The sequence below is a fragment of the Oncorhynchus mykiss genome, chromosome 8 (assembly GCF_013265735.2).
Source record: "Oncorhynchus mykiss isolate Arlee chromosome 8, USDA_OmykA_1.1, whole genome shotgun sequence".
NCBI classification, from domain to species: Eukaryota; Metazoa; Chordata; class Actinopteri; order Salmoniformes; family Salmonidae; genus Oncorhynchus; species Oncorhynchus mykiss.
In genome coordinates this window covers 19,875,362-19,899,989 of record NC_048572.1, presented here as the reverse complement: position 1 = coordinate 19,899,989, position 24,628 = coordinate 19,875,362, and the positions used below count along the sequence as shown (strand labels likewise).

The 24,628-nt window shown below is 43.8% G+C and overlaps 1 non-coding gene and 1 pseudogene across 1 annotated transcript; one reads left to right on the top strand and one right to left on the bottom strand.

Moving 5' to 3' along the window:
* Nucleotides 1-6,723, top strand: part of LOC110529204 — a 33,145-nt pseudogene extending 26,422 nt beyond the window's left edge.
* Nucleotides 6,724-24,001: 17,278 nt separating this feature from the next.
* On the bottom strand, nucleotides 24,002-24,057 carry LOC118965655. The gene has a single exon (XR_005053036.1). It is a non-coding gene; the product is annotated as a U7 small nuclear RNA (small nuclear RNA).
* Between the last annotated feature and the right edge of the window lie 571 nt (nucleotides 24,058-24,628).

The window sequence follows — 24,628 nt, the reverse complement described above, 5'->3', positions numbered from 1 at the left end:
AGAGAGTGACAGGTAAATACAAGTGGAGTGTAGCCCATTATTGTCAGGTGACTTGCTATGTATAGATTTCCTTACTCCAGCAAATGTATTCAAAGTGAATAAACAGAGTGATAGGAAAACATACAATGAGACAATCACATAGGCAGGCCTACATTGTCATATGGCTGTAGCCTACTGTGATTACTGAGAAATTAGCTTTACGTAAAGTAAATCACATGCTGATATGCGAATATTTACATAGGGTAACATGCTGATATTTAGTCATGCGGTTATGGCAGGAATGTCGACCGACATAATAAGTACCCCCCCTCCCCCCACTTTAGTTGCAGAGATTCAGAGAGGGATACAGTCAATGCCATCATAGACATAGACATTCTTGTATCCTTTGATGGCACTTTGCACAATAGAGGTTTCACTTCCAACTACGGGATAGGTGTGTGCATAGACATTGCAACAGGTCTAGTGATAGACTATGAGGTGTTGTCTTCATACTGCCATGCATGTGTGATGAAAAGGAAAAGTGGAATTAGTGAGGAGGAGTTCAGAGAATGGAAGGATTCACATGCAGATGACTGTGCTCAAAACTTCTCTGGTTCGAGCAAAGCAATTGAGCAGGAAGCAGCTAAATGCATGTGGGCCAGATCAGTCAGTCGCTACCACTTTCGTTACACCGAGATGCTCTCAGATGGGGACAGTACTGTATACAATACAGTTGTCAAATTAGATCCCTACCCAGGCATTGAGATAGGGAAACTAGAATGCATCAATCATGCCCACAAGAGGATGGGAACAGCGCTTCGTAAACTTAGTTCAGAGAAACATTTTGGGGCGAGAGGTGTAGGGAAACTCACTGCACAAAAATGTAAGAGTCTGCAAAACTATTACAGGGGTGAGATTCTTAAGAACCAGGGTGATATAGAGGGCATGAAGAATGCTATCTGAGCTGGTCTTGTCCATTCCATGTCAACATCTTGGTGCTGGTACCAGCGAGCCCTAGAAAATGGTGAAGATCCACCCAGTCACAAAAACCATGGAGGCCATACATTTTTGAATAGAGAGGTTGCACAGAAAATGGTATCTCTATATCATAGGATGTCAAATGATAACCTCCTCAAAAGAATGCAGCACGGAGGAACCCAGAATGCAAATGAATGTCTGAACTATAATATGGTGCCCCAAAACGGTCTTCGTGGGCAAAAGCCACATTGACGCAGCAGCCAGTATGGCAGTAGCCACCTTCAATGAGGGAGCCACTGTTATATCAAATGTGATGGACAAATTGTGGCTTGACAGCACCTTGGTGACACTGGAAGCAATCAGAGAGGAGAATGCTAGGCGTGTTGTGAGAGCTGATGCTGCTTCAACGGAGTGTGCCAAGAGTAGGCACAGGTCCCATGACTCAGTCATGAAAGTAAAGCGGCACTAGCAACAACTCAAAGAGGACCTTACATATGGGGCAGGCATAGCTGATTAATGTTCTGCACATTTCAACAGCCATACAAAATCCTTGTATGTGACAAATTGAGCAAAGCGATATGAGAATTTGCCCAAAACTGCATATTTGCCCAACAGACCAGTATTCAAAGCATATGCTCTATTGCTAGAAACAAATGTATTAAACATGCTCATGTATTTATTTGTTAAAGGTATATTTGATGTTTACTTGTCGGTTTTGAAGTGATATACGAATAAGAGTTTAATTAATGTGACAAATGGTCATATTTATGGAAAGTGCATTTTAATTGCATTAGCCTATCTTTATCGGCCATTTTCTGAAAATGACATGTTTCCCCTGTGCCAATTCATTCTGCTTAGTCTTCCAAGGACGTACATTCACATTATTCCACACACAGGTTCTTAGGTCTTGTAGTCAGACTTTTACAGAGGCTTTTTTAAATATCTTGTGTCGTTTTGATTTTAGGTGGCATTTTATATGTAAGTGAGTGTCTTATCACAATAAAAAATGAAAACATTCTGCCTTGAAGCAGTGTTGAAAAAAAAATGGATTCTCGTAATATGCAAATTAGCGCATATTAAAGGAGGTTGTCTCATTTGCATATTTTAATGTTAAAATATATCAAACTTGTAATACAATAATGTGTTGTATTTATGTATACTTTCAACTGGTAAAGATTCAGTCTGACTAGACTAAATAAGAAAAAAAATCCCTATTAGCCTGTGGTGCCTGGCCTTATCCTGTCTCCTCCCCTTCATCTGCACTGATTGAAAGGATTTAACAAGTGACATCAATAAGGGAATAAGGGACTGACCAGATAAAAGCTGTCATGGAAAGAGCAGGTGTTCTTAATGTTTAGTATTATCAGTGTATACTATAGCCTAATAAGCAACTCATTCTAAATTCATCAATTACATGACCCTCTGCTGGACTAGATTTAAAAAAGACTAAACCCTCCCCGGGACTGAAATTTTCCTCCAGGTAACCATTCTGTAAATTTCGATCCATCCCTTAGGATGTGACAAACATATTTAGAACTATGGTCCAGTCATATGTTTGACCTCTATTTAAGTCTTTGGAAGCTTCAATTACATTGTGATAATGTACATTCATATTTCTTTGTTCAATATTAATCTGTGCCGGTTCAGCAGCTATCAAACAATTGTTTAATTCCCTATTAACCTCTCCCTCTTTCCCATTACTTCCCTCACTCATCTCTCCCCTCTTCCCATCTCTCCCTCTCCTCCCCCCTCCTGTCCAGGCCATGAGGAGTCACGAGGGTAACGAGGCCCAGGTCTGCTACTTTATCATCCAGCTCCTCCTCCTCAAGCCCAACGACAACCGCAACCGCGGCTCAGACCTCGTCAAGGAGAACGTCCCCGAACACTGGCTGCAGAGCGACTGACACACCAAGCACATGACCTACCACAAGGTACCATACTGGCTCCAACTCTGCTGTCTGCTAGCATGAAAAGAGCAGTGTTGCCTGAAAAACAGTTTGAAAGAACCACTAGGCACAGAGTGGCTCAAGGCGATAAGAACGTGAATGTCAAAGGGAGGCCGCTATTGTCCAGCCTGCTCCATTCCCTGTTGAAGATTGATCCTGTTTAAATTTGATATTTACATTGGCTCAACTGTGTTCTCTAACTGAGCAGTGGAAATGGGTTGTCTCTCGTTCTGTTCTGCTGTGGTGACTATTGCTTTGACAACTTACTGTTTTGCTGTTATCAAACATGCTCTTTTAATACAGCTTAAAGATGATACAGTTACAGCGTTTGACGTTTCATGTACTTTGAGGGCCAGGCGGAGCATGTAAATCCACCCATGCAGCATCAGTCCCACTACTTGCCCATCTACTTAGGTAACGTGTGCCTCCTTATCCTGCTCGTCTTCAACATTGTCATCTACCGCTTCATGGAGCTGCTGCCCGGAGACGCTACTGGACCACCTGGGAGGACGTGAGGGAATGGGAGAGGGAATGGTTGTGGTCTGTAGCTTTGATTGTGTACACAGCCTGGTATAGCATGTATTTTCCACAATTCTACACATTTTTCCATGGAGCCGAGATACATTTCCTGCAATTCTATGCATTTTGCCAAGACTAATACTGTTATTTTGCTCAAACAAAATATATACTGCTAATGGTATTGTTTTTGGAATTTTAAATTCTCCCTGACTGTCGGGCCATTCCCGAACTGTGACTGGAGGTTCAACGAGTTCCCCAATCCGGCCGCCCACGCCCTGCATGTCACCTGTGTAGAGCTGATGGCCCTGGCAGTGCCCGGCAAGGACATTGGCAACACTCTGCTCAGCGTCGTCCTCAAGAGGTCAGCATGGGGTCAAGGCTCGTAGGTCGAACAGCGGCTGCTAACCAGTCATTGAGAGGGGGAGAAGTCTGAGAACGGGCTCTAGACTATATAAAATAAAACATATATATATTCTGACTGCACTGTCCTCTTGAAGCATGTGTTAAGTGCTCCCAAGTGGCGCAGTGGTCTAAGACACTGCATCTCAGTGCAAGAGGTGTCACTGCAGTACCTGGTTCAAATCCAGGATGTATCACATCCGGCTGTGATTGAGAGTCCCATAGGGCCCAGCATTGTCTGTTTGTCATTGTAAATAATAATTTGTTCTTAACTGACTTGCCTGGTTAAATAAAAGTCCCTGTTATTATGCAGAAGCCTTGTGTGAGGAATGGATGATGAGTCATCTTGAAGTGGTGCTGAATCACTGCAGTGTTAGTTTTCTGCAGAGCTCAGTTAGACCTGTGTGCCCCTCTAGATGACAGTGTGTTGTGTTTTGTTATGTTGTGTGTGGATTGGCCTCCTGATGTCATGTGCCTTTTAACAGCCAACTGCTGTTGCCTCGGGGGAACATAAGTGCCTGGATGAACGCTGGTGATCACTGCCTTGCCTGTGAGATTCCTCTCTAAGCACGCACGCATTCACGCACCCACACACACACACACTTTGTTACAGATCAGGAATGTTGTTCATGGCATACAGCAAACTTGTTTTTCCCCATTCGCATGATCAAGTTTCAACTATCCATGAAAGACAAGGTCCATAAATTGTGATATTTTATTGCTCAATGTGAAATTCTGGGCAGTTAGACAAGAGTGATGGCTTTACCCAAATAAGCATTACTTCATCTGTCCTCCAGACTCTCGTCTAAAAGCTTCTCTAAAGTCTGAAAAGTAGTGAGCTTAACGTTGTATGTTTTCCTCTCTAGGAGCCTTACTGGGTGGTCCTGCAGGACCGTATTATGAGTGTTCTGGGCAGCCCATGCCTCACATCAGAGACTGAGTGGGTGGGGTACCCCTTCGCACTTCTGGACCGCCTGCCACCAGTCTTACTCTTAGATGTACTGCAGCTACGTGCTGGCCCTGGCCAACACCATCTGGCACCACTCCAGCATTGGACAGCTCTCCCTCCTACCCAAGGAAGACGCACCAGTAGCCCCTGATTAGCTGTTTTCCACCCCTCTAGTCCTGGTACCAGCTGCCCACTGATTAGCTCTTTTCCACCCCTCTAGTCCTGGTACCAGCTGCCCACTGATTAGCTGTTTTCCACCCCTCTAGTCCTGGTACTCCCTAAAGTGTCAGCAAGTGCCTTTCCTGCTCTGACGGACTGTCATGTGAAATGACAGCAGAGCTATGGCCTGCTGAGATTACATTACTGTAAAGCAGATGGAAATGCCATCAGTGTGGGCCGTGATGTGTGGGAGGGCGGAACATGAGACATGGTAGATCTCAGCGGGCACCGCAGCATTCTGACGGCAGAGCCCGGTGACGAGACACCCCTAGTGGCACAGGCAGCCGAGTGTGTACGCCTCACACTGACGCTTCTGAAACACAGAACACACATGGCTCTCGCTCTGGAAAAACTGTGTACACACACACACACACACACACACACACACACACACACACACACACACACACACACACACACACACACACACACACACACACACACACACACACACACACACACACACACACACACACACACACACACACACACACACACCTGGGATCTATCTTGTCATCTGCAAACACACTCTGACGCTTTTGTTCTGCTGTACATCTGGTTTATTATCAGCTGTCTGTTCATTCAGAAAATCCTGTAGTTTATCATTCAAATTCAGTGCCTCCATTGTCTTCTTCCATTTTCACACAGCTCTCACAGTGAGAGCCTTAGTCACTTAGCATCAGGTCCTTGGCTTTACAAAGCCTTTCATTAAGTTCTGTAGAGACGTTTTTGTCCTTTTCTCCTCCTTCCCCATATGTCTTTGAGAGAGCAGTCCATTCTCTCCTCTTCAGTCTCTATCTTTCTCTAGGAGACGTCTAACATCTCCTCTCTCCTCCCTCCCCAGGTTCCTGTCTGAGGTGCTGAAGCCCCTAGTAAAGACAGAGTTCCAACTCCTCTATGTGGACAACCTGGTGGGGCCCTTCCTCCAGCGCTTCCAACAGGAGAGGACCCACTGCATGCTGGAGGTCCATTTCTGTCCATATATCCCCCTCCTTTCCTCCCCCATATCCCAGTATAACCTGAATACACCATACAATCCCACACAAAAGGCCTGTAAATGAAATTCCCTTTCACACTCCCTCGACCATTAGAGAGAATAGAACTGATGGTGGGTGTGTGGGTGGGTACATATATGTGTGTGTGTCCACGTGCTGTGTGTGTGCACATTTGTATGTGTGATATGTGCGTGTGGCCCTGAGGTAAATCCCAGGGCTGGTCCCCCATCTCCAGGTTTAACCTCAAGAAAATGAACAATAGCTTGGTAGATTAAAGGGGGATTAGCTGGCTCAGGGAGAAATCCTGTTATTTGCGGAGAGCAGAGAGGGAGAGCTAAGGTCCTTGGTATTGGCTCCTCTCCCCAGCGGCGGTGTCTCTTCCCTGGGCTGCACTGTGGCTTCCCATTAATCTGCAGTTCTTCTGTTGACCAGCCTGCCACCCCATGGACAGCTCATTGACAAAAATATCCATTCTTAGAAATTCTTTGGTTTTTCACTCTAGCATTGTGTTCATGAGACGTGCGACACACCATCGCCATTCAATCAGGGACTGATATGCCTGTTCCTTTCTTAAAGATCTATGTTGTGAATCGCAGATTGGAGTGGCGTTCCATGAGATGCTGCAGACTGTGGACCAACACATTGTCAACACCTGTCCTTCATGGACCCCATCTGTGACTTCCTCTACCACATCAAGTACATGTTCACCGGGGACAGCCTCAAAGGCCAGGTACAGTAAGAGCAATACTGTGTGCTGTACCTTGTCCTGTAAATGTATGCTCACTTGTTTCTGTCCAGTCCTGCATTTGTCCAGCCTCTCCTCGCCTCCTCTAATTATATTGTCAACACCCCAAATAAAAAAAATATCATTTGTTTGTCCTCCAAACATTTCCTCTTGCATTTAGCTTTGATGTCACTCTCTGCAGCGTCCCACTTCATTTCAGCGTCTGAAGCTGGAGTTGGCGTCTCTCCTCAGTAGAAGTAGAGCAGAGATTAGTTGAATTCTCCTCCCTCCTCAGTCCTCTGACTGAGAGCCCAGCTTATCCCTCGTATTTCCTAGTGTTGAGTGTCTAATGTTAAGAGCCTACTAATGTGTGTATGTGTGTTCCCAGATGGAGAAGATCATCATGGCCACGAGACGCAGCTATCGCCCACAGCAGCAAGATGGAGCTTGCAGCCGCCAGTGTTCCCCAGCCCTCCTCCTCTGTCCTCACTTGACCCCCAGAGCAACCACAGCCCCTCCATCCTCCCCCTGTCTTTAGCCCAGTAACACACCCACACCAAGGGAGGAGTCTACAAGCACCATGACCGTGGTCCCACTGACACCAGCTGACACCAGCTGAAGTATTGAGATGGACACACTCCATGAATGTGTAGGTCAGGGTTGCAGACAGACAATATGATCCCGAGAGTCTGGTCTCCTGAGAGTGACCATGCAACGACTAAGTGCTGTGGTGTGTTTTGCTAGCACAGACTGGAATATGTTCTGGGATTCATCCAATGGCATTGAGGAGTATACCACCTCAGTCAGTCACTGGCTTCATCAATAAGTGCATCGACGACGTCATCCCCACAGTGACCGTACGTACATATCCCAACCCGAAGCCATGGATTACAGGCAACATTCGCATCGAGCTAAAGGCTAGAGCTGCCGCTTTCAAGGAGTGGGACACTAATCCGGACGCTTATAAGAAATCCCATTATGCCCTCAGACGAACCATCAAACATGCAAAGCGTCAATACAGGATTAAGATTGAATCCTACTACACGGGTTCTGATGCTCGTCGGTTCAACACCGGTTCTACAAAGGGAAACCCAGATGCGAGCTGCCCAGTGATGCGTGCCTACCAGACAAGCTAAATGCCTTTTATGCTCGATTCGAGGCAAGCAACACTGAAGTATGCACTAGAGCACCAGCTGTTCTGGATGACTGTGTTATAACGCTCTCGGTAGCCAATGTGAGCAAGACCTTTAAACAGGTCAACATTCACAAAGCATGCGCGGACCAACTGGCAAGTGTCACACTGACATTTTCAACCTCTCCCTGACGGAGTCTGTAATACCTACATGTTTCAAGCATACCACCATAGTCCCTGTGCCCAAAGAAGCGAAGGTAACCTGCCTAAATGAATACTGTCCCATAGCACTCACGTCGGTAGCCATGAAGTGCTTTGAAAGGCTGGTCATGGCTCACATCAACAGCATCCTCCCGGATACCCTAGACCCACTCAAATTCGCATACCGCCCCAACAGATCCACAGATGACGCAGTCTCAATCACACTCCACACTGCCCTTTCCCACCTGGACAAAAGGAACACCTTTGTGAGAATGCTGTTAATTGACTATAGCTCAGCGTTCAACACCATAGTGCCCACAAAGCTCATCACTAAGTTAAGGACCCTGGGACTAAACACCTCCATCTGCAACTGGATCCTGGACTTCCTGACAGGCCACCCCCAGGTGGTAAGGGTAGGCAACAACATGTCTGCCACGCTGATCCTCAACACTGGGGCCCCTAAGGGGTGTGTACTTAGTACCCACCGGTACTCCCTGTTCACCCACGATCGTGAGGCCAAACATGACTCCAACACCATCATTAAGTTTGCTGACGACACAACACTGGTAGGCCTGATCACCAACAACGATGAGACAGCCTATAGGGAGGAGGTCAGAACTGGCAGTGTGGTGCCAGGACAGCAACCTCTCCCTCAATGTGAGCAAGACAAAGTAGCTGATCGTGGACTACAGTAAAAAGACGGGCAGAACAGGCCCCCATTATCAGACGGGGCTGTAGTGGAGCGGGTCGAGAGGTTCAAGTTCCTTGGTGTCCACATCATCAACAAACTATCATGGTCCAAACACACCAAGACAGTCGTGAAGAGGGCACGACAACACCTTTTCCCCCTCAGAAGACTGAAAATATTTGGCATAGGACCCCAGAAAGTTCTACAGCTGCACCATCGAGAGCATCCTGACCGGTTGCATCACCGCCTGGTATGGCAACTGCTCGGCCTCTGACCATAAGGCGCTACAGATAGTAGTGCGTACGGCCCAGTACATCACTGGGGCCAAGCTTCCTGCCGTCTAGGACCTACATAATAGGCGGTGTCAGAGGAAAGCCCATAAATTGTCAGAGACTCCAGTCACCCAAGTCATAGACTGTTTTCTCTGCTACTGCACGGCAAGCGGTACCTGAGCTGCTACTCACTGTTTATTATCTATGCATAGTCACTTCACCCCTACATACATGGACAAATTACCTCAACTTAACCTGTACCCCCGCACACTGACTCGGTACCTTTTATATAGCTTAGTTATTGTTATTTTGTGTAACTTTTTATAATTTTTTACTTTAGTTTATTTGGTAAATATTTTCTTAACTCTTATTGAACTGCACTGTTGGTTAAGGGATTGTAAGCATTTCACAGTAAGGTCTACCATCTACCGGATTCGGCGCATGTGACAAATAAAGTTTGATTTGATTTGTTCCAAAGCTTTAAAACAGCCAGTCAGTCCAAACACAACCGAGCGCAACCAGACACAGACATGAACTGTTACACATCACAGACATTCACTTTTTAAAACCTTTAGCTTTATAGTGCTTTTTTTAATAGATCTTGTTGAGGAGTGTATTGGAAAAAGACAAGTGTTTCCTCTGCAATCATTGGTCTCTTAGTGTGTATATAAAAGACGAGGGTTGATGTCTGCTTCTCTGCTCTGTTATTGCTCTTCCTTTGTAATAACATGAGACGGTCCAGTGCCTTGTGACTCCCCACTTAATCATGAAAGAGGTGGTTTATGTTGTATTTTTCACATTAAATAATAATAATGAAAATGTCTTAGTACCCTGTAGTCTGTGTTGGATTGTTGTTTGTCTGATCATCTGTGTTATTCTGTACTGAGCTCTGTAGAAAGGATCTGTAGTCTATCAGCTCAGGACCTCTGCCAGATGTCTGTACAGATGTATGATCTTAATTTGATCACCCTGTTGCAGGATAACTTTGTAGTGTGCTTGAGATTTAAAAAGGCTTCTGAAGTCTGTAATTTCACTTTGAAATGTCAGACTTGATATTTCCTTACAAAAACATTTATCAACCCCTACAAAAATGTCCATTAAATATAATCCACATACTTCACGTTTCCTTTTGTTGCAGGATTATTTTCCTGCTGTAGCAAACTGTCTCAAATTAAGATCCTACATCTGTATGTTGATGCACAAACACTAAGGTCAGAACAGGGTCAACAACTCACTGTTCTTTAAACACAAACTGACTGGAGAGGCTTAGTGTGTTAACAACACCATCTCCACATGATTGGAGTGAGTCAATCCACTCATAGTGAGATGTGTGAAAACATGAGAATGGATTTGAATGTATATTGATTGACTGGTTCTGAGGATGCTTTAGAACTCCTCAAGCAGAATAAGAAGCTGTCAAGTGGATTTGACTGAATTATCGTAATTAACTTTGTCACTTGTGTTCCCTCTCCGGCATCTAGGTCACCAGGCTGCTCGTTAGGGCGCACACCTGTCACCAGCGTTTCACGCATAATGACACTCACCTGGACTCCATTTTGATTACCTGCCCTTTATGTCCCTCCCTTTGGTTTCTTCCCCAGTCGTCATTGTTTCTGTTTTATGTCAGTGTGCTGTTTGTTTCTTATTTTGTTCATTTCTGAATTAAATGTATTCACTCCCTGAACCTGCTTCCCAACTCTCAGCATACATTGTTACAAACCTCTTGTGGATTCTCTTGTCTAGTCCGTTGATGGTGTTTCATATAGTATTCTCTTATACATAGAAACAACTGCAATGTTGCTAGTGTTTTCTGTGCCTGTGTTTATTTGAATTTCCAGGTGTGATAAGTCAGAAAAGTCCTTTAGATGTGTTATGCAAAGCACACACCTTCATATCTCCCATAAATGAATGTACAATTTGGGTCAATCATACCTTATGATGAGCCTGCAGCTGCCTTCAGTGCCAGTAGCTTTTTTTCAATAATTTGTCAGACATCGACAGTAAATTAGGTGTTGCTGCTAAAGCAGGCTCTTAAGACATTACCAAGTTGGAGATGGGGCTCTGACAAACAGAATGACAGCACTAGCAGTCAGTGGGGGGGATGTGTGATTTCATGTCAGCACTGTTGGAATAGGAAATGAACTCATAGACGAGTGGAATAAGGTAATCCACTTTTATGTATTTACTTAACCTTAGTAATTCATTTCCATGCCCTAGGATTCTTATAGACACGCATACTGAGTGACAGGCGTTTTGCTGAGTGATGACATCTAACTGGTGCTGTAGGGGCGGGCCAAGGGGTTGTGAGCGTCACACTGCATTGTGAAATCTCGACCAATCACAGCAGGCACCGCATCACTCCATTTGTTGTTTTATACTGCATAGCGCAAGTGATGCGTGCTTATGGAAACTCGCAAGAATTGATTTGCCAATCAAAAGGTTGGGCTTGACCAAAAACATCCCGGGTTGAAGCCCCGGAAGCTCAGGCCTAGTGCGATGTTCTATGGATTATGCGATTCGCATAATCTATAGAAAGAAATAGATTTTATAAAGAGGTTTCAGAAAGCTGTCAACTGCTGCCCTGAATGATGTATACAGTATAAGATCATTGTAATTATGGTACTGTATGCAATGACACTAATTTAAAGATGCTCTTGATAAAAAACTGGGGCAGTGTATTTGCTATCATGCCTCTAGCACTTGTTGATATAAGTTTAGCTGAGTATATGGTTTTACATTTTGTCTCTCCCATCTTTCCAGTTGGAAACTGGAGAAATATAGTAGCTTAGACCAGCATCCCCCAACTGATGGACAAATTTGGCCCGCAGGTGGTTTTATTCCCCCGTCCTCCCCCCTAAAGTTTTCTAAGCCAAAAAAAACATACATTTTTAGATTTTCATTGTTGGACATAACAGACTGTAAAAACACCAGGTAATCAGCTCCAAGGGATTTACATTTTGGAAATCTGTTCCCAAGTATTCCCATGTATAATAGAGAGACACGTGAAATGCATCAAGTGGTTGCTGAAGCTGAAGCTCAGTAAAAAAAGCAGCATACTGTGGAGTCCTGGAGGACAGTGGCAAAGCACTAATAGTTTATCAGTGTTCACACTTCATACATTCCTGAACTAACCCTTACAGTATCTATTCTCCCAGTTGCCCTTCCAGATCGTTCACACCACATGACTTTTGATGGCTATGTATATTATTATATATCAATATACTATTGATGGCTATGTAAAAGGGAGGTGGCAACGGGCTCCCATCGATACAAATGATCACTGAGATGCTTAGCCTACGTACCGGGGTATTTGTCATCTGAGATGTGGAGGGGTTTAAGTTACTCACATCCTCTCAAATGTTTTGTATGCCACTGGGGATCTATTTGCACAATTATTGTATCATCATATTTATGTCCCTGGATAACCGCCCAATAGTTTATTTGGCATTAATGGTTTGTTGTTTGGATTTGATAATATGTAGCTGCTGGGTGACATTAATAGAGTTATTCTCAGGAAGTATAATAATAAAATAATTTGGGAAAAGACGATATAGAAATACACGGTAAAGGCAACACAGGCCAATCGAATTTCGCTTGCTCATGATAAATCTAATTAATGAGAATAGATGTTACGTTAGGTTAAGATTTCTACTTTATGGAATTATGTAAAGAAAGTGTCACTAATAAATAAGTACACAAAGTCTTCCAGTAGGAGAACTTACTCTCTCCTACACAACCAGGATGCCCAAACAAATATTGTCCTTTACAGAGAGTTTTGGCTTGGTTACTGTGGAGAGACAGGGCCAAGTCTTCAGCTCCCACCTCACCTCTATTTCCTGTTAATGGTTCCAAGGGCCTGCCATTGGTGGACTGCTGCAGTTGCCATGGTCACAGTGACCAGCCAGACCTTTCAGACCAGACCAGAGATCCAATGTGACTCCAGGGAGCCTGAGGGAGAGAACGAGGGCAAAAATAAGGAGGAAGAACTGAAGAGGGAGGGAGAAAGGGAGGGAGTGGGGACAGTCTGGGTAAGGTGCTTTGCTGCTTCCTGTGTCCAGAGGATCAGGCCCTTTCTGTAGGGTCGCACAGGTGCTACAATAAGCATGATTGCTTTCAGTAATCCCTGGTTCAAGCCGAGCCGGTCAATTAAACAAGTGATGCTACTTGTACGAGGGCTGAAAGTTTATGTTCTGTTGAAGGGAACAGGCTAAACATAAGATTGTTTTTGTTCCTTATTCCAAAATGAAAAACAACCGTTTGTTTTTCTGGAAGTGCATGCTGTGTCTGATGTTTGATTGTAGGCTGCACTGTAATTGCTGCTATACCCCCCACCTATTCAGTTGCCGTTAAGAGCTACAGTGCCAAAACATTCTGTTATATTATAAAGTGGGATTAAAATGGATTTAATTGTAATTTTTTTGTCAACGATCTACACAAAATACTCATCAAAGTGGAAGAAAAATTTGAACATTTGTAAAAATATCAATTAAAAAAGTCATAATTTTACAACAAAAAAAACGAATATATATTGATTAGGTAGTATTCAACCCACTGAGTCAATACATGTTCAAATCACCATTGTCAGTGATTAAAGCTGTGAGTCTTTCTGGGTAAGTCTCTAAGGAGGACCGAGCACGCGCCCATTCTCATCGACGGGGCTGGAGTGGAGCAGGTTGAGAGCTTCTAGTTCCTTGGTGTCCACATCACCAACAAACTATCATGGTCCAAACACACTAAGACAGTCTTGAAGAGGGCACGACAAAGACTATTGCCCCTCAGGAGACTGTTACAGGAATTAAATTCCTATATGTTTTAATACTCAATTAAAATTAAACACGGTCAATTCCTAAGAATTTGTAAGGCTCTTATTTGCATAAAATGGACAAAGACCAGTCTCAAAATCAATCAGCAGCGTTTATTCTCGAGAGTACTGAACATGATACAGTTTACCACAGGTTATAAACTAAAAATGACGTCATTAGTTTTCGTACTACCCCGTCTCATCTCCACTCCAGTACAATGGCTGTATAGTTCAAGCCTTCCCACATCGTCTCTCCCAACTTAGATAATTTATGACCCGAGCCAAGGTCTGCCTGTGTAGATAAGCATTCTAGCCAGTCTGATGATAAATTCATTCATTTCTACCAAGGAACAGACAGTCATTGTTCTACTTCTTGATTATAATTACACACATTATATTCAGTACTAGAATAAAAATAAAATTCATACATATACAGTAACATAATAGTACTCTGATTAGTCAGTCCTGATTGAAATGTATACATAATTAGTCATTATTGATAAAACAAATCCCTTAACAGAGACTGAAAAGATTTGGCATGGGTCCTCAGATCCTCAAAAGTTTTTACAGCTGCACCATCGATAGTATGGTTGCATCACTGCCTGGTATGGCAACTGCCTGGTATGGCAACTGCTCTGCCTCCTACCGCAAGGCACTACAGAGGGTAGTACGCACGGCCCAGTACATCAATGGGGCCAAGCTTCCTGCCATCCAGGACCTCTATACCAGGCGGCATCAGAGGATGGCCCTAAAAATTGTCAAAGACTCCAGTCACCCTAGTCATAGACTTTTCTTTCTGCTACTGCACGGCAAGCGGTACCAGAGCGCCAAGTCGAGGTCCAAAAGGCTTCTTAACAGCTTCTACCCCCAAGCCATAAGGCTCCTGAACAACTAATCAACAGCCTTGGTTTCTCAAATGACTGCTTCGCCTGGTTCACCAACTACTTATCAGATAGAGTTCAGTGTGTAAAATCGGTGGGCCTGTTGTCCGGACCTCTGGCAGTCTCTATGGGGGTGCCACAGGGTTCAATTCTTGGGCCGACTCTTTTCTATGTATACATCAATGATGTCGCTCTTGCTGCTGGTGATACTCTGATCCACCTCTATGTAGACGACACCATTCTGTATACTTCTGGCCCTTCTTTGGATACTGTGTTAACTAACCTCCAGACAGGCTTCAATGACATACAACTCTCCTTCCGTGGCCTCCAACTGCTCTTAAATGCAAGTAAAACTAAATGCATGCTCTTCAACCGATTGCTGCCTGCACCTGCCCGCCCGTTTAGCATCACTACTCTGGACGGTTCTGAATATGTGGACAACTACAAATATCTAGATGTCAGGTTAGACTGTAAACTCTCCTTCCAGACTCACATTAAGCATCTCCAATCCAAAATTAAATCTAGAATCGGCTTCCTATTTCGCAACAAAGCATCCTTCACTCATGCTGCCAAACATACCCTCGTAAAACTGACTATCCTACCGATCCTTGACTTCGGCGATGTCATTTACAAAATAGCCTCCAACACTCTACTCAGCAAATTGGATGCAGTCTATCACAGTACCATCCGTTTTGTCACCAAAGCCCCATATTCTACCCACCACTTTCTGAAGGCACTGTACATCATTATTACATTATTTCCCTTGCAATTGTATTTTATCAAGTATGTTTACATTGACTGCATCTGAAAATGTAATGCATTCGTAGTCCTTGTTATTCTCCCAGCAGGCTACAACAAGCTCTTTCTCCAAATGCCACGCTCACAACAGACCTGTTGTTTGAAACCTGCTCAGAAGGCTGATGGGGCATCCATGACTGTCTAATCTGGCCTGACCCTGCCCTTGCCTTTCCCCAGCCTGCACCAGACTTCTCAGACACTCAGCACCTGTCCCCAGGCCATTAGCCCCAGCCTCTCGGGCTTCTCAGCCCTCCAGTTTCTCAGACGCTCAGCCTCAGGACCCCAGCCCGATCCCCTCCATCTGCTGCCTTGCGTTCTGCCCTGGGACTCCTGATGAATAGTAATCAGGCCAGAGCTGTCATTAAATACTGGAGAGACAGCCAGCCCTGCTCTGGATGACAGGATGGCCATTAATTACGTGACACAGTCACAAATGGCACAAATCAATGAGCTGCAGATGTGAGACGGATGCCAGGAAATATGCATAAAATGTTTTCCCAGAGTACGTCACCATACGTCAACGTTTCATGGCTGTAGCTTTTTCCTGCTGTGTTCAATCAATGCCATTTCCATAATATTCATGTTTTCTTTCCGGCCATACCACTCTCAATGCATGTAACAGGGGCATGCATGTAACAAGTTGACAATGAGTTAAGTTGATATACACTGAGTATACAAAACATTAACATGACAGACTGACCAGGTGAATCCAGGTGAAAGCTATTATCCCTTATTGATGTCACATCTACTTAAAATCAGAGTAGATGAAGGGGAGGATTTTTAAGCCTTGAGACAACTGAGACATGGATTGTGTATGTGTGCCATTCAGAGGGTGAATGGGAAAGACAAACAATATAAGTGCCTTTGAACGGGGTAGTAGGTGCCAGGCGCACCAGTTTGTGTCAAGAACTGCAACACTGCTGGGTTTTTCATTTTCCTGTGTGTATCAACAATGGTCTCCCACCCAAAGGACATCCAGACAACTGTGGGAATCATTGGTGTCAACATGGGCCAGTATCCCTGTGGAACGCGTTCAACACCTTGTAGAGTACATGCCCCAACGAATTGAGGCTGTTCTGGATGCAAAAGGTGTTCCTAATGTTTATTATACTCAGTGTAGATAATTGATTTGCAGTCACTATTTGAAATAGGAAATTGTTAAGCCTCTACAAGAGAACGGCACAGTTGTAATTTCCTAAACTGATGCTTTATCATCTCCCCGGCTGATGATGAGACAGACATATGATATGAACCATTGAAGTCTTTGACAGACTCCTATTTGTGTGAGATTTATAGTGTCTGTCGGTGATATCATAAGATTCTTCTTCCTGAGCCTACAGTGTGTCTGAATGATTCAGGAGTGCCTGTTGCTTGTCATTGCATATTTGCAGAATACTGTTCTGTGTTACCTGGCAACATAAATGTAGATGGCAGCCTGAAAAGCCAGGGTCTGTTTCTGTCAGAAAAGTCATGCCCTCACAATTCAACATGAACTATTTCCATTTTAGGATTATGTAAGTTCATGTAAGTTCACATTCTGAATCATATGGTTGTATATTTTTATGATGCTCTTAAAAGTAACCTTTATACTGTTGCAAATCTCTCTGAGAAAAAAGAGCTGCAGTACATTTGTATTATGTCTGAAAAGCTTTAGCCATAATGACTAAGCCAAAGACTTTTATAACTAAACCAAGATAGACCACACACTGTCGTTTCCAATGGGAACAAATAAGTCATAGCGGGCATAACAAGCAAGGAGCTGGGCAGAGCCAAGCATGAGCTAACGAGATCCTATTGGCCCTTTCTAGGATGCATCTGCATATTTCCGTTAGGGAACGCTTACTCTGAAGTGCGCGTGTGCAATAACTCAATTCGCATTTGCACTTCTAAACAATGCAATTTTTTAAAATGTTAGCAAAGGGTAAAGTCTACAAAACATAGTCCACTCTGTTCATAACAGACTGTAGTTTTGGGAACGGAGGAGATGGCTGCCGTTTTATGGGCTCCTAACCAATTGTGCTATTTTGTGTATTTTTTCATGTTGTTAATAACTTATTTTGTACATAATGTTTCTGCCATGGTCTGTTATGACTGAAAAGAGCTTATGGATATTAGAACAGTGATTACTCACCTTGAACTGGAGAAAGATGTTTTCTTTAACGAGTCGGACGCAAAGGATTTACTGCTGATACCGGACCAGGCCCAAATCCCTGTCATTCGCATGAAGAGACGCCGATATAGGAGACGCAGGTCCGAGTGCCTTGTGAGAATTAGTCGGCGAGTGGGTAACCCCCCTCTACCATCCGTCCTTTTGGCCAACGTGCAATAATTGGAGAATAAACTAGATGAGCTCCGTTCGAGACTATCCTACCAACTGGACATTAAAAACTGTAAAATCTTGTGTTTCACCGAGTCATGGCTGAACAATGACATGGATAATATACAGTTGGCTGGATTTTCCGTGCATCGGCAAAACAGAATTGCTGCCTCCGATAAGACAAGTGGTGGTGGTCTGTGTCTATTTGTCAATAATAGCTGGTGTGTTTTCTCAACACACAGAAACGCGTACAAAGCTCTCCCTTGCCCTCCATTTGGCAAATCTGACCATAATTATATCCTCCTGATTCCTACATGCAAAAACTAAAGCAGAATGTACCATTGACTCGCTCAATACGGAAGTGGTCAGATAAACTACAGGACTGTTTTGCTAGCACAGACTGAAATATGTTCCGGGATTCATCAGATGGCATTGAGGAGTATACTACATTAGTATACTACAGGAGTATAATACATGTAGTATAACTACATCGATGATGTCGTCCCCACAGTGACCGTATGTACATACCCCAACCAGAAGCCATGGAATACAGGCAACATCCGCACCAAGCTAAAGTGTAAAGCTGCCGCTGTCAAGGAGTGTGAATCCTAGACGCTTATAAGAAATCATGTTATCACTCCGACAAACCATCAAACATGCAAACTGTCAATACAGGACTAAGATTGAATCCTACTACATCGGCTCTGACGCTCGTCAGATATGGCAGGGAATGCAAACTATTACGAACAACAAATGAGCCTACTAGATTAGCTAAATTACTTCTACGCGCTCTTTGAGGCAAGCAACACTGAAGCATGCATGAGAGCACAAGCCGTTCCGACTTTGTGATCACGCTCTCCGTAGCCAAAGAGAGTAAGACCTTTAAACAGGTTAACATTCACAGGGCCGCAGGAATTCTGGAATTCTGATAGATTTTGGTTATTAATGTAAAGATGTAATTTAATCGTATTATTATATGTAATAGAAAACGATGGGTTAGAAGAAGCCTACATAACCAACCCACAAAGTAAAATGTAACATCTATATGGCCAGCTATGTAAATGTTAACATTGCTTTATCCTGCAATAGATGGTGTTCAATTGGTAACATAGATTTTTGTCTTCTAATGCCTTTTTAGGGGAAATAAATCTAAAAGTAACTGAATGTAATCAGATTACGTTACTGAGTTTGGGTAATCCAAAAGTTACGTTACTGATTATAATTTTGGACAGGTAACTAGTAACTGTAACGGATTACATTTAGAATGTAACCTATCCAACCCTGCCAGCCACCAAAGGTAGATAAAAAAAATCTAGCCGCTGCTCAGATTTTTTTCAAACCCAAATACTTTTTCCCTGCTAGAATTACAGCAACAAAACACCAACAAAATTTATGAGCATGCTTTGGAATGTTCCTAAAACAATACATGTATTACTAGTAAGAAGTAATGTGGTATATTATTTAATAACATTTTTGGTGACCTGAGTCTTATAACCAAAGCATTTCACCTGCCTCTTAGAAGCAGGTGACTTCTCTTCCACTAGCAGTTGAAACTAAAACATGACAAAACAACCAAGCTTGTGAACAAAGTATCCAAGAAACACAAGGACAAAGTCTCACTAGTAGACTTTCATTTCAAGTAAATTGGATCAACTTTTATGCCAGTGTGCAACGCTTCTAAAATGAATCTTTCGCTCGGCTCTTCAAGTGCACACAGCCTCAGCCAGACAGTCTTGCAGTACGAGGTGGAATAGGCTATATAGGATTCATCTCTTTTTTTTTCAGCGATGAATTTACCAGCTATGAAACAAAACGGCAGAATTTATTTGACTATTAATATGATCATACTTGACCATTTTCTATTCACAAATACGAGTGAAATGCTCGCACTGTGTATCCCTGACCATCCACAAACTGTCATGACTTCCACCGAAGTTGTTCCCTCTCCTTGTTCGGGCGGCATTCGGCGGTCGACGTCACCGGCTTTCTAGCTGCCACCGATCCATGTTTCATTTTTCCTTTTGTTTTGTGTGTTTACACACCTGGTTCCCATCTCATAATTATGTTCCTTATTTAACCCTCTGGTTTTTCTTTCTGTTTTAGCGTGATTGTCTTTCGTGTGTTGGAGTTGTATCCTGTTTTGTCCTTGTTTGAAAACGGGATTTTTGTTACGTTCTTGGATTGAGTAAATACAGTGTTTTTTTACTCTTACCTGTGTCCTGCGTCTGACTCCTTCGCTATCTTCTAGATAGACTCTGACACAAACGTGGCTGATGAAATAGACATTTTGCATGCCAATGTCAAAATTGGCAGGTGTTGGCAGGTGTTCATTTTAGGTCCTGGTCTCTGGCCTCTAGTGAACTCCAGTCATTTGCAGCTGAATGGAAAACTGCCCATTTCCCCCTCCATCTTTAGTGCTCTATTCTTTCACCACCAGCCAGGGTTTCCATGGAAACAGGGAGGATTGGTGTCTACCTGGTGTTTGTCAGTCAGTCTGTCATTGCCCCCCTCATGGCTGGCGTGTAATCTGCCTGCATCGTGGGCCTTGTTAAACCACCTTATTCGCTATTCATTACTTCAGCTACAAGCACTCACATCAGCCTCCAGAGGATGAGATGGAGGCAGACCAGACCCCGCTCGCCGGCTGCAGGCTTGTTCAGTCCAGCGACATGGGCCTCCCTCCCTCACTCCCCAAAGAGCAGCCGTGGCCTGGAGATGTGGGCTGCTGTCCAAAGATAGTGTACAGGAGTGTGTATTTGTCTACGCTTGAGTGCTTGTGTGTGTGTCTGAGAGAAAAAGAAAGATAGGAAGGGAGGGAGGGAGAGAGATAATCCAGTGTTTCATGAACAATTGTAGAGTTTAATCCACAGTGATGACAGTGTGATGTGGACAAGAGACAGAAACAAAGCCAGAGCAAACCGAGTTCAGAGGAGCCTACAGGACAGTCACACCAGAGTCATGCGGTCACAGTTGACAAGCTAACATGGTTAAGGCTACTTGAGCACAAAGCAGTGTTACAGGGATTCAGACATTCAATTCAATAGATCTTTATTGTCCCAGAAAGACAATTCTTGACATTGTTTCCTATTGTTTCTAGCTCACAGATGCAGTTATATACCAGGCAGGCACACTATAGTATAATGACATACGTCTGTAGGCTGAATACCATTATGATTACACGATAGATCTGTTAGAGTAATACTCCACGAATTGGTACACGGTGTGGCATCCATCATTGCTACTGGGGGCATAGTAATTTTTTCACAATTGAATAGGCATCAGGTAATTATGCAGGCCAGCCCTCAGGCAGTTCTGGAGTGTTTATGGGGGAATTATAATCAGAATGAGAAGAGTTTTGGGAGAGCGTTCAAGATGACAAGCACTCGTTCTGGTAATCACACTTGATAAAAAGTGCCCAGTCTACCCATACACAACTGCCCTAATCAAGACAGAGGCATCGAAGGCAATGCTGTCTGAAGGTCACATGCACCTCTCGTGGAAAGAACAGCCACCTGAAATACACTACATGGACAAAAGTATGTGGACACCTACTCGTCAAACATTAATCATTAATACGGAGTTGGTCCCCCGTTGCTGATATAACAGCCTTCACTCTTATGGGAAGACTTCCACTAGATGTTGTAACATTGCTGCGGGGATTTGCTTCCATTCAGCCACAAGAGCATTAGTGAGGTCGGGGCACTGATGATGGGCAATTAGGGCTGTCTCGCAGTTGGCATTCCAATTCATCCCAAAAGTGTTTGATGGGGTTGAGGTCAGGGCTCTGTGCAGGCCATTGAAGTTCTTCCACACTTATCTTGACTAACCAATTCTGTATGAACCTCACTTTGTGCACGGGGGCAATGTCATGCAGAAACAGAAAAGGGCCTTCCCCAAACTGTTGCCACAAAGTTGGAAGGGCAGAATCATCTAGAATGTCATTGTATGCTGTAGCATTAAGATTTCTCTTCACTGGAACTAAGGGGCCTCACCCGAACCATGAAAAACAGCCACTGACCATTTTTCCTCCTCCACCACTATGCATTCGAGTAGGTAGCGTTCTCCTGGCATCCTCTGAACCCAGATTAATCCGTCGGATTGCCAGATGGTGAAGCGTGATTCATCACTCCAGAGAACGCGTTTCCACTGCTCCAGAGTCCAATGGCGGCAAGCTTTACACCACTCCAGCCGACACTTGGCATTGTGCATGGTGATCTTAGGCTTGTGTGCGGCTGCTCAGCCATGGAAACCATTTCATTAAGCTCTCGACGAACAGTTCTTGTGCTGATGTTGCTTCCAGAGGCAGTTTGGAACTCAGTAGTGAGGGTTGCAACCGAGGACAGACGATTTTTACACGCTATGTGCTTCAGCAGTCGGCGGTCCCGTTCTGTGTGCTTGTGTGGCCTACCACTTCTACTTTACAATAACAGCACTTACAGTTAACCAGGGCAGCTCTAGCAGTGCAGAAATCTGACGAGCTGACTTGTTGGAAAGGTGGCATCCTATGACGGTGCTACGTTGAAAGTCACTGAGCTCTTCAGTACGGGCCATTCTACTGCCAATGTTTGTCTATGGAGATTGGCTTTCTGCTCGATTTTATACACCTGTCAGCAACAGGTGTGGCTGAAATAGCAGAATCCACTCATTTGAAGGGGTGTCCACATGTAGTGTAGGTGGATCTGGAATCCACATGCTTGGTTCCAAGCACAGCTCAAGGTTGCTTTATTGTTGGATGAAAGCGATTATTTTCCAGAGAAATATAAATACATGCGCTGGTATATGTCTCTGTGCTTTTCTGTTCATTCCACTCCCTCACACTGCAGACTGGCTTTAGGCATTGCCTCAGGGGGAACTGAAGACTTGGCCCGATCTCCCACAGTAACCAAGCCAAGGCATTCTCTGCAGATGAAGATGAGGGAGAAAGTAAACTACTGGGATGCTTCATATAATTATTTATTCGATAAGTAACACCATCTTCATATCAATAAAGTCTGAAGATAAAATCCATTTTCATTAGCTCGATTAATCATGAACAAATTGTAAACTATTTTATTTGTAAACCTATGTCATCATGATGGTTTTGTGTATCCTCACAACTTTAAGGTTACGTGTCTGAACTCTATTTTGAGAGGTAATGTTACGTGGATATCACAGCTCTTCCAGGAGAAGCACAATCGCACAGGAACAGTACTGACTCGAATTAGGGTGCACTGAGCTACTGAATAGATATCGCCCCCTTACCTACACACAGTAAGATACCACACCATGATCATGTGCTGTGCCTTCTACATATCTGGTTGCCTGTGTTGTGTTCCCCTGTTTGAGTGATGCTGTGCTGTGGAGATTAGTTATGCAGTAGGATGATAAAATACATATCTTCAAGCGGTTTGACGAGGCACACAAGATGAGTGCATGTATTACTGAGCTTGCGGTGTGTCAGAGCAACACAGTGGAGGGAGGCAGCAGCTAGAGCCGCGTGGGCCTCACATGCTCTCCTCAACAACAATGTTATTCTAATGAATGCTATTCCCTCACATATCTCCCTTCATTATAATGTGGAAAGCTGGACGGCCACTTCTCCTCTAGCTGTGTAATAGGGAGTGATAACGATCTATCACAACTCTGACTAGGGGTCTCTATCAGGGCTGGAGCTTTAGATCTTTCCCTAGAAGGGAGCCTGGGAGGATGGAGGGGAGCCTGGGGAGGATGGAGGGACATGTTCCACAGGAAGTCATAACAGCCTCCCCTTCATTAGCAGACAGAGAAATAAATGGATGAAGAGAGAGAGCTAGAGCAAGAGAGAGAAAGAGAGAGAGAAAGGAGGAAGACATTCTATAGTCAATGGAGGTGTCTCTCCAAAATGGTGCTGCAGCTGCACTTTATGATATCTGTGGATGCACAACCCTGAGAAGATATAGCAACACCGAACCCTCCCGCTCCATTTCCCGCTCACTCTTATCTCTTCCCAGGCCAGTAATGAGACTGGGAAGCCTAGATTTAAAGGAGGGGTAGAGGGGCAACAGCCATCTGACATGAAAACATACTATGCAGGCTTTACAGTTAATACTGTCATACTGTAGTATACTGCAGTCTTATAAATACTATAGTATTTAGCAGATTGTAGTATTTACCGTAGTGTTTTTGCAGACTGTAATATACTGTTGTGTTCAGTGTTTTTGTTTTATTATCTTTGACAAAGAGGTGGAGGCTTTCTCCTTGAGGAAACCTACTGGAGAAATACTAAAATAGCATAACATGTAGGTAGGTAGGTAGGTAGGACTGGGGTCTGAATGGATAGCTCAGAGCTTTTGCTCTTTTAAAAACCTGTATTGAACACAATTTATAGTCTATACTTGGCATGTAGGTTTCTCAGTCATGGGTGGCACAAATTGGGATATGGGGAAGGGGAATGGGCAGGGTATATGCTAATTAGATACTGTAGAATTTACTATAGTTAAAAAAGTGTAGTGTTTTTGTGGACATTACTGTAGTATTTACTACATAGTTTTTTGTGGTTAATACTGTAGCATTTACTATATTATTCTACAATTTACTACAGAATTCTATAGTACAGTCATGTGGGCTGTCCTGTGATCTCAGCTAGTCTATTGGCTTCTGTGGAACGGATATTGCGTCAACAGAGGAGTTGACCATATGTGATAAACTGTACGGCTGTTTTAGACTAGTGCGTAGTAATGGAACAATGTGGTAGTGTGATACAGTACGCTTGTTGCGCTAGCTTTGTTAACTACAGGTAGTTTAAGTAGCTAGATCTGTTCACTCACTCAGGAATAACATCTTCATCCACTGAACTTGCTATAAAGGGACTT